This window comes from Tenrec ecaudatus, chromosome 5, assembly GCF_050624435.1.
Source record: "Tenrec ecaudatus isolate mTenEca1 chromosome 5, mTenEca1.hap1, whole genome shotgun sequence".
NCBI classification, from domain to species: Eukaryota; Metazoa; Chordata; class Mammalia; order Afrosoricida; family Tenrecidae; genus Tenrec; species Tenrec ecaudatus.
The window spans coordinates 70,022,044-70,034,033 of record NC_134534.1 but is presented as its reverse complement, the minus strand read 5'-3'; the positions used below and the strand labels follow the sequence as shown (position 1 = coordinate 70,034,033).

General features: G+C 39.1%; 1 pseudogene; it reads right to left on the bottom strand.

Moving 5' to 3' along the window:
* Positions 1 to 9,037: 9,037 nt before the first annotated feature.
* LOC142449112 (PEST proteolytic signal-containing nuclear protein pseudogene) overlaps positions 9,038 to 11,990 on the bottom strand; it is a 50,452-nt pseudogene continuing 47,499 nt past the window's right edge.

Genomic DNA, 11,990 nt, shown 5'->3' with positions numbered 1-11,990 from the left:
GTTTTCCCCTAGAGTGTTGTTTTTATTTTTGAATCATTTCATTAGGGGCTCATACAATTCTTATCAGAATACATACATACATCAATGGTATAAGGCACATTTGTACATTCATTGCCCTCATCATTCTCAAAACATTTGCTCTCTACTTAAGCCCCTGGCATCAGGTCCTCATATTTTCCCGTCCCTCCCCACTCACCCATTGGTCTTCAGCAATCGTATCATGGAGGTGAGCACACAATGATATGATTTTTGTACAATCATTGCCCTCATCATTCTCAAAACATTTGCTCTCCACTTAAGCCCCTGGAATCAGTTCCTTATATTTCACCACCCTTCCTACTCCCCCCTCCCTCATGAACCCTTGATAATTTATAAATCATTATTTTGTCATATCTTGCCCCATCCAACGTCTCCCTTCACCCATTTTTCTGTTGTCTGTCCCCAGGGAGGAAGTCACATGAAGATTCTTGTAATCAGTTCCCTCTTTCCAACCCACCCTCCCTCTACCCTCCCAGTATCACCACTCACGCTACTGATCCTGAAGGGATCATCCTCCCTGTATTCCCTGTGTTTCCAGTTCCTATATGTACCAGTGTACATCCTCTGGTCTAGCCAGACTTGCAAGGTAGAATTGGGATTATGATAGTGGGAGGGCAGTGGGAGGAAGCATTTAGGAACTACAAGAAAGTTGTATTTTTTTATTGTTGTTACATCGCACCCTGACTGGCTCATCTCCTCCCTGAAACCCTTCTGTAAGAGAATGTCCAGTGGCTGACAAATGGGCTTTGGGTCTCCACTCTGCACTACCCTCTCATTCACTATAGTAAGGTTTTTTGTTCTGATGATGCCTGATACCTGATCCCCTCAAAACCTCGTGATCGCACCGGCTGTTGTGCTTTTTCCATGTGGGCTTTGTTGCTTCTGAGCTAGATGACTGCTTGTTTACTTTCTAGCCTTTAAGACCTTAGACACTATCTCTTTTAACAGCCAGGCACTATCAGCTTTCTTCGCCACATTTGCTTATGCACCCATTTGTCTTCAGTGATCATATCATGGAGGTGAGCACACAATGATATGATTTTTTGTGCTTTGATGCCTGAGAACGGATCCCTTCGGTACCTCGTGATCACATAGGCCCGTGTGCTTCTTCCATGTGGGCTTTGTTGCTTCTGAGCTAGATGGTTGCTTGTTTATCTTCAAGCCTTTAAGACCCCCCAGATGCTACATCTGTTGATAGCCAGGCACCATCAGCTTTCTTTACCACTTTTGCTTATTCACCTGCTTTGTCTTCAGCAATCATGTCAGGAAGGTGAGCATGATGGAATGCCAGTTAAATAGAAGAAAGTATTCTTGCATTGAGGGAGTACTTGAGTGGAGGCCCAATGCTCTTCTGCTACTTTAAAACTAAACATATAAATATATAAACATAAATATAAATATATACACATAGATCCATTTCCCCATCCTAATATATAAATACATTTACATATGTACATGTCTTTATCTAGACCTCTATAAATGCCCTTTGCCTCCCAGCTCTTTCCTTTATTTCCTTTGACTTTCCTCCTGTCCCACTATCACGCTCAGTCTCCACCAGGGTTTCAGCAATTCCTCTTGATTACATTACCCTTGAGCATGCTCTACCAGGCCTCCCAAACTCTCCTCACCACCGATTTGGGTCAGTTGTTGTTCCCTTGTCCCTGGGTTTGTTAACACCACTACCTTTCCCCACACCTCCTCTCCCACGACTCCCTAGAACTGTCAGTCCCATTGTTTTCTCCTCCAGATTGTTCATCCAGCCTATTTTATTTAGTCAGACATGCAGAGATAATAACATGCACAAAAACAAGACAGAGCAAAACCAAGCAACAATATAAAACAAAACAGCAACAACAAACCAGTGACAAAAAACAAAAAACACGAAAGAAATGCTTATAGTTAGTTCAAGGATTGTTTGTTGGCCTTTAGGAGTGTTTTCCAGTCCAGTCTGTTGGAGCATCACATCCTGGCCCCAAAGTCCACCTTCAGCATTCACTGGGGACCTCGCCACTCCAGTCCCTTGTTGTTCTAATTTAAGGATTAAGAGTGTAGGGGTGGAGTCTAGACTGTCAATCTGGAAATAGCCAATGAGACTTCTGTGTGGGCATGGCCCTCTACTGAGAATTCTGGGAAATCTGGTACTTTCTCCTGGGAGGCAGAAGACACTTCTCTCTGCCACTCCCTGGGAGACATTTTCAGAAGATAAACCACATGGGTAGATGCATGGATGCAACCAGATCTCGGAAGTCGGAGAATCCAGAGAGGCCCCTGCCAGTGCTGAGATGTTTCCAGTGCCACTGAACCCAAAGACTTTCTACCCACTGGCTTGTGATCATCCTGCATTTGGCTTTATTGCACGTGCTTCATGAGTCTGAAGAGAACTTCATAGATTGGTATCGGATATATGGACTAGTATCAGACTTATGGCCTTGGACTAGACTGGATGTTTTCCCAATGTTCAATTCCTCTTGTATATAAATATCTTTCTTATACACACATGTGTGTCCCTGGATTTATTTCTCTAGTCTACCCAGACTGACACACATAGGGGTTGTTGGATTACAGCTCAATGTACAGAAACAAATTTTTCACAAGTGAACCGATAGACAACATTAAGATAAATGGAGAAAGATTGACGTTGTCAAGGGTTTATCTTGCATGGATCCACAATCAATGCTCATGGCAGCAGCAATCAAGGGACCAAGAAGCAGATTTGCATTGGGTAAAACTGACAAAAGACCTCTTTAAAATATTAAAAAGCAAGGATGTTACTTTGAGGACTAAGTTGTACCTGACTTAAGCCATGGTATTTTCCAATTGCCTCATAAGCATGTAAAAATTAGATATTAAATAAGGAAGACTGAAGAAAAATTGATGTATTTGAATTAGGGTATTGGTGAAAAATATCGATTCATGAACTGCCAAAAGAACAAACACATTTGTCTTGGAAGAAGTACAGGCAGAGTGCTTCTTAGATACAAGGATGATGAGACTGTGTCTCAAGTACTTTGGTTAGACCAGTCCCTGGAGAAGGACAGCATGCATATGAAAGTAGTGGGTCAGCAAAAAAAGAGGAAGACCTTCGACAAGATGGAGTGACAAAGGGGCTGCATCAATGGGCTCAAACTTCGGAACAATTGTGAGGATGGCCCAGCACCAGGCGATGTTCCATTCTGCTCTCCATGAAGTCACTATGAGTTGGCAGCAACTCAAAGTTAACCCCCACCAACATAAGCTTCACCAGAGACCTCTTCTTTCCTCTGACTAGCCAAGTAGGGACATGCGTACCTTCAAGGGGTATTTAAAACTGTAGTTTTTCAGCTGGATGCATTCTACCTCAAATAAATCAGGGTTAAATTGAAAAATGAGCAAACAGACATTGTTCAGGAAAACATTTTGTCACAGAAGACAGAAGATTGAATGAACAATACAAATACTGTGTCTTCCATGAGGAAAATTATTTTTGCCTTTTTACTTAAGATTAACAAAATTGTTTTATACTTAAGTTTATTTTAAACTATTTGCTGCCTTGGAAAATGTTATGTTTTACTGTTTAGCTTTATTAGTCAAATAAATATGTTTGGAAATTGTTTGTAATGCCAAATTTGAAATAAAAATACTTTGCTTTGGCAGAAAACATACCAGGACCAAAACTCTGTAATATCAGTGAGTACATTTTGCCCAATTATCTCAGGGTATAGAATGTTATTAATGAATATTTCTTCAAAAATTAGTTTATGTACAATACTCTCGATAATTCATGTTTATTAAAAACTTAACACAAGAAAAGTTGTTAAATGACTCTGCAGTGCTCTGATGAGGTATTTCCAAAACACCATTACAGCTAAAAATATAGCACTTACAATTAATCCCTTTAAAATGAACTATGCATGTGTGTGTTTGCATTAAACATAATTAGCTCACCACAGTCCACAGTTTATGTCTATATGGTATGTGTAATCTGTTTGTAGAACATGGTAGATGACATAATGTAGATTTTGGCATGTAGTCACATTTTCTGTCCATAAACAACATCTGAAATGATAGCAACAACATACAGTTGAATGGCTCCCAATAGGTAAAATCATTTTAACTCACCTTTGCCAAGACCATGTTAATACTACTTTGTTGGCCAACTATCTTGAGGGAGAGGAGAGTGTATGATTCCAGCACATGGTCCAATGTTCCACGTGAGCAGAAGAGAAGCTCAGGCTGTGAGACAGGGAACACAGCCATTCGAAAGGACTGGGAATTAATGAGAAAGCTGAGCTGTGGATTGAGTCACACGCTGAAGATGCCAACACCATGGCTTTACATATAGCCTTAATCTCACTGTATTTTATCTCTGAAGTGCTGTGGTTGTTCTTAGCTGCCGTCAAGTCAACTCTAACTCATGTGACCTTATGTTTATCCAAATAAAATATTACATGGTCCTGGGTCATGGGCATAATAGCCAACATGTTTGGTTCATTGTAGCAGTATGGCAATGCAGATCACCGAGACTCACGTTTGCTCTCCTTGGAACTCTAGTTCACCTCGAGCTATTGGTCCTTCCTGGTGGTATGCCCCCAACAAGCAGTTAAGCAATATTCTGTCACCATTCACAAGATTTTCCTGGGTTAATTTTCACATGCAGATCACAGGGAAAATCCTTTAAAGCCTGCCTGTTTTGGATGGTCCTGCTAGTATTTGAGATGCCACCGAATTTCAAGCATTATAACAAGATGCCTTATAACAACATAAAACCCCAAACTGACTGGCAGTATGAATTAGTTTTGAAGTAGATTTCCAATAATAGTTTAGCCCCAAAATGAATATCATCTGAAATGGATGTTCCCTTCTTGTTTTATTCAGCATGGCAGTAGGAAATCACTTCTTCATGGAAATAGAATTCTTGTCCCTTAATTAATTTCTGTATGTGAAGGTGTTGGTGTCAATCACTAGCGTTCTATTTTGTTGTATATGAGTTGCAGTGACTCCAAACATACCTGACAGCACCTAACAACAGTGACCATCACCTATGACAATCTACTATTTTTATAAGACCCTGATTCTAAAATATTGGGGTTCATACTCTCCACTCATTTGAGAAATTAGGTAATATTATGAAGTATTTTACAATGCCAGCAACTATTCTTTGGAATATTCTTGGCATTTTTTAAGGTACATGTAATTTGATCACTGTGTGTTACAATCCAGTTCACTGGATTACTGCTACTATAAAATTTGAAATTACAATTCATATGGAAATCTGTATTCAAACATCTTCTCTGTGTTTCTGACATCTAAGTCAGGATACCTTTGGTGCTTAGTAAAGAAGATAAGACTGTCTACTAGTTCCCCCCAAAATATTTTTTTATCTCCTTTAACAAAAATCTCACTGTTACAGGTTGGTTGTAAGCTAAAAATAACAAAATTTAAATCATGATATTAGGTAACTTTTCATTATAAAAAGCTTGTAAAATGATGAGATATACCTTTAATTCTGTTTGGTGGCTAAGATCACATTTCTCTTCATTGTTCCTCAAAACCCCCTCTGAGGATGGCTAAATGTCCATGTGAAGCAGGTTCCTGCAGGTGTCCACACACTAGCATCTCCATCGCTCTAGAGTCATTGACCTCCTGTCATGAGCCCAGAGGTTTGTGCAATGGCTGTATCAGAGTCGAATGCTAAGCAATATGCTTATGCAACCCATTTGGATGTATGAATTTGCCTTGTGATGAAAAATGAGGATTATTGTGATTTGAATTCCACCTCCCACTCTTCCCGGTGGCTTCATGAGAGGGAGATCTGTCCATCTACTCCTGTAAACAATGCAGTCACTAAAGCTCCATGGAGCAGTTTTATTTTCTCATGGAGTTGCTATGAGTTGGAATTGATACCAAAGCATGAAACAATTAGTACCCTGCAATATTATTAACATTTTTCGCTAGATCCTCATTGCCTGGTATATTTGGGAGTACCCCCAAAAGACTGTAGGAGTTGAGTTTCATAGTAGTAGTCCTTTTCCCCACCAGGCAAGCATCCAATCTAGCAACTTGCCCTGAGTTAGTGTACCCAGTGTCATCGGCTGGGAAGGTTCTCTTTGGTCATAGTGAATTTTTTCATCAAAGCAGTTTTACTTGAACTTCATTTTTTGTGATGGATGATTTAGAAAAACAGCATGCAGTTGTGAAATTGTATTTCTTGCACTGGAAAAATGTTGCAGAAACTGTTGTGATGTTGTGTTAGTTTGGATAAACTAGGGAAACAAATCCACAAAAACTCATATGTATAAGAGAGAGTTTTATATAAAGGGCAAGTTTACATTAAGAAAACATACCAATTCAGTGCTTTCCAAGCCTATAAGTCCAACATCAGCCCAAATGTCCAACACGGATGTTCAAAGTCCTCTTCAATATCACAAAACACATTCAGTGATGCTGACTACAGGAGGAAAGCCAAATCAGTCAACGTGTAAGCATCTCAGCACTGGCAGGGGTCTCCACATGGCTGCTCCAGCACGTAGGACTGCATCAGGGTAGGTCCATGTGGCTCCTCCTCAAGGATGTCTTGCAGGAAATGAGCCTTGCAAGCTAAAGCAGGGAACTGGCTAAGACAGCTGCACCCTGATCCAACCATCAGAAAGCAAGAGACCCGAGAACTCGAAAGATGAAGGTTGTCTTCCCATTTATCTTTCTGCCCTTCAGCTAACCCCACATGTGTTTATCAGCCAGGGTGGCACAATAAAACTTAACTATCTCAGATGTTGAACACAGCTTACAAGGGCAGCTCTATGGGAAAAACTCTAGTGAATTAGTGGTTTTCTCATTTGTTGAATGATGACAAATCTTGTTCTGGATGTCAGTCAACTTCCCAAAGGGATGAAAATGTTGACTCGTGGTGCATTTGGAGTTCCTTCCACCTGGTCAGACTGTTAAGAAAGCTTTCTATTTAGAGGTTCTGAAAAGATTGCATAACAGTGTGTGACAAAAAAAAAAAAAGACCTGATTTGTGGCTGATGAGGGACTGATTTTGCCACCACGACAATGCATCTGCTCACACAACCCCTTTAGTACACCAATTTTTGGCAAAAAATAGCATGACTTCTTTACCCCATGCACCTTTATCACCTTATCTCACTCGTGAGACTTATTTTTGTTTCTGCAAATGAAGAAGGACATGAACAGACAGCAATTTGAAGACATAGAAGAGGTGAAGAAAAAACAAGTGAGATGCTGTCAGCCATCCAAAGAGATGAGTTTGAAAAATATTTCCATGGATGGAATTACAGATTTGACAAATGTATGTAGTATAATTGCAGGTGTGTTGACGGTAATAACGTTGTTTTCTAAAAAAAATTCAATACATAGCTTTAAAATTTTTTCTTGTCTTTTTTTTGGTGGGGGGGGTGTTACTCCCTTGTATTGAAAGAATTAAATGATATCCTAGCATATGCCCTAACAGATATCTTAGGCTATTAGTATCTTACTATTCTAGAGGTAATTGGACACCTAGGATATTTAAATGATTATGAAATACAATGCATAATTAAACAATTGCAGAATGTGGGGTTTTTGTTTGTTTGTTTTGGATACTGAGTTTGACAATTTATTGGTATTTCAGTAAAGACATTCATCTCAGTTGTTTCTCTCTCCCATCTTGACCTTAAGTAAATATTTTCATTTGAGTCAAGAAAAGAATACATAGGAGAAGGTTATTAATCTAACATAAACAGTAAAACTAATGAAAATGTAATGTTCGCCTCTATAAAATTCATGTATCTTGATATAATTAAATTGTACAAGTAAGAACTAATAGTTCTATATACATTTCCATTCTTTTACTTGAGTCCTTCTCTAATCTTAAGTGCAAGTGAACAAAGTGCTAGGAATTACCTATTGAAAGAACTCAGAGAGCAGTTACCACCGAAACACCTGAAGCTACCTCCAAATTTAACATTGTGAAACTGTTCAAAGAAATCTTTTTATTTTATATTTCCTTTGTGACTATGCTTTTAGTGATGTATTTACCTTTTCACATTAAGAAAGAAGTTCATATTCAAGACAAAAATGCAAAACAAAAAGGAAATATCACCCTGAATCCAACTCACAGAACAAGGGATCTATGCTCACATATTCCATAAAAATGTTTGAAGATGCATTTTCTTCCCTTCTTTCTTCAGTACCTAAATGTACTTTTGAGAAGGCCATCGGTCATTGCATACACATTTAAAATGAGCCACAGGATTCCACTAGTAAGAACTCCTGAAGCAAAGGCAGAGCAAATTGGACCTCACAGATTCATAACCTAGGTGCTTTGACAACATACAGAAAGAGCACCTCCTCATTCCCATCTCCAAACAATATTACTTTCTTTTTTGTGTTTATGCCTTTAAAAAATAAAAGCAGCCAAAATTTCAAGCAATACGTATATTTAAATGTTTTCATGGGGTTTATATTTTCAAAGAAACAGCTTCCTCAAGTTTGGCTGGGAATGCTTTCAGAACTAGCTAATAACAAAAACCAAGGGAAGCACATTGAAAATACTGTTTTACTCTGGTAGCAAATGGTTGTTATTCTTTAATATTACTGAAGGTTAAGACAAGACCCATTAAGGTGAAATGAGCAATTTCAGATATTCAACAGTTTACATAAAATGTCAAAAAAATGGCAACTTTTAGAACTGAGCATGGGCACCTACTGATAGCAATGCAAAAACGACTTTATATTGTGTCTAAAAATATGCAATTCTTAAAAAGGCACCATTTCTGATCTCTTTATTATCTGTAACCCTTGGAAACTAATCACATGGAACTACAAAATTAGCAAATGTCTTGACATCTATATAGAAAACAAATTACTTCTCATTTCAAATTAGTGTACCACTCAATCTTTAATTTTAAAAAGTAATAAACAAAAAAAGTGATTTCAAGATAGCCTTATACCATTCTTTAGAAAAGGAGACTGGTCCTTTTAATTTACACCCACCCCACACCCCAACCATCAAATGCATCATTTAATTGTCTTGGTCGTGGACATTTTCAAGATGAGATTTTATATTTCGCTCCCTTAGCTTCTGGTTATCTGAATACCCACGCTTTCCCTTGATGAAGGAGTTTGATTCAGCTGGTGTTGGTGTCTGCCTTCCAATAATCCTCATCCTCATCTGGGCTTCCGGTGGCGTCGCCCTGGTTCGCTAGTTCCATCTTCATGAAAAGTTGCTGCTGCTGCTGAGAGGGGTTTGGGAGCAAGAGGTGGGGCACTTTCTTTAGGCTTACTGGATCCAAGTCTGATGGCTGTGGCTGGTGCTTTCTTTGTCGTCTGACTACTGATGGCCAAGCCACACGTGGAGGTCTTTGAAGGCTTGGTAGGGAAGTCTTCAGCTTCTTATTCAGCTGATTGTTTCTCAGCGCTGCGACTAGCATGTCCCCCCGTTACTGGAAGACACGGTCCTAGTTCTCACAGGTGTTTCTGCAGCTGTTTCAGGCCCTCCCCCGCCTCCGGCTCTGCTCCTTGCACATCCTCCTGCATCTCCTCTCCTGCCTGGCCGCCTGCCCTTTCCCCCGAAGCGCCTGCAGCAGCAAGTGTTTTTAGTAAGAGGATTGAAGAAGCAGACTCTGGTAAAGCTAATGCTTACCTATTCCGAAGCTCTGCTGTTCCAAATGCAGTCACTGCGCTTAAGTGACTTTCTCCTTTTGTGGTAAAGTCGACAGAAGAACGCATTTTTCTTCATTGTCAGTTCAACGCTGTTCGCGTTGTGCTACCGCGTGGAGATGGACCATGTCTGGTGCTTCTAGCGCCACTGGACTGTAGAGGGGTTGGGAGTGAGGAGCCAGAAGTCCTCAGCGACCCTGAGGAGACCAGCACCCTGGCTTTGTTGCCACTAAGTTGATTCCAATTCACAGGGACTGGCCCAGATGACACAGGTTCGTCTTGAGCCATGCTCCGACTTTTCAGTTCGCAGGTGAGTGCTCTCAGCTGAGCTTCAGGTTTCTAAATGAGCTACAAAGGGAGGGTTTTTTTGTTGTTTTTTTAAGGATGTCAGTATCTTCAGTGTCCAAATTTTCACCATAAACATTTTGATATATTTAATTCTAGGGGTGCTGAAAAACTCAATGCCCACACCAGCCCAACCCTCATTGGCTAGGAACATACCTGTCCTTCAACTTGCAAACGTTTCGAGAATTAAGTCATTATCAATATGGAAGAGAGGTAATAAATAAAAACTGGTCTGTACATCACATTGGAAAACATATTTTAAAAATTTCCTTTTAAATAGTGTAACTCGTATAATATTTATTCTCAAATTATCGCTCAATGATGTCGGACTCTAAAATAGTTTTTTTTTAAAGACAGTTCTTTCAGTTGGGGATGTTATAAAAGTGTTTCCCTTTTTTCCCCTTTTATTTTATGTTTTTTTAAAAAATCTTTTTATTGGGGCTCATAAGGCTCTTAGCACAATCTGTACATACATCAATTGAGCAAAGCACCCTTATACATTTGTTGCACTCGTCACTCTCATAATTCACCTTCCACTTGGGTTCCTGGAATCAGCTCGGTTTCCCTTTTTTTTCCCCATCCCCCTCCCTCCCCGATCCCACCCCTGGTCCCTTGATAGTTTATAAATAATTATTATATCTTATCTTACACTCCCCGGTGTCTCCCCTCACCCGTCTCCCCATTGCCCATCTCCCAGAGAGGAGGTTACACATAGATCTCCGAGATCTATAAGGAATGTTTTAGAACATTGTAGAGATCTCTTGTTAACACAACATATGCTGTTTAATGAGTCTTTACTTGATTTTCTAGAGATGACTTTAAATATTACCAGTTTGAGAAATAGGTGGCCTAATAAATATGCAATTGGCTATATTCTAATTAGCATGTGAAGAATATAACATATATTCCTTCTCTGTTCATAGAGTGCAAGGTAGAATACTGGTTAAAGTCTCCAATTCCATGTTAAGCTTCTCTTACTATTTAGCTCCGTACAGACATTACATCTTATCTCTGTACCTCATTCTTCAGCCATGAAGCAAGATGGGATCACATAACAGACTGAGGTCCATTACAGTTATCATATTCTCTGGTTCTTAATCTTAACTTGGAAATCAATAATAGCTCAAGTTTAATAATAAGCGGAAGAGAAGTCACAGTAAGATAAGTTCTCAGCTCCATGGTATAAGAAGGAAACAAAACACCAAAATCAAATAAAAACAAAATCACTGCCACAGAGTCAATGTTGATTCACAGCAACACCCCCTATGGGTTTCTCAGATGTAACTGTTTATGAGGGTACAAAGCCCAGTCTTTCTCCACAGAAGCAGCTGGTGGTCTCAAACTGCTGACCATAAGGATAACCAATGGATATGTTACAAACGTTAAGATATGAAAAGACTAGATATTAAATATGTTGAAACATGAAGGTGCAGTCTAATGCCATCACAGAAATATTAAAGCTAATTTGATTTATTTTAACATGGTTGCAAAGATGAGAACACATTTTAACATAAAAGACAAAGAGGAAAATGAGCAAGGATGAAGGCTCTCAGCGGTCACATCATGGCGAGCCAACTGGCAATAATAACTTTAGACTTAAATTGATTAATTACTTTATTCAGTTGGCTTTTCTTTTGAAAACTGTTACATCAAATAGTTTGAAAATGGATCCAGATGCAGTTGTTTCTTTGTCATTATTGGCAAATGTAGGGAATGAATGAATGATAGATCATTCGACTGAAAATAACCCAAAGCTCATTTTCTGTTTTGAAATATCTAAAACAGTTCCAGTGTTGAAGGTGTAATATGAAAATTAAACAATAACAAATAATGAACCTATTTGCACTATTGGATGAATGTATTGGTATTATCAATAATTGTTGAAGATTAGTGTTTTTATGTGACTAGTTCATTTTGCAGAGCTGATTTATTATTTTTTCCTTCTCAGAAAGAGTGGAAAAATGTGTGGA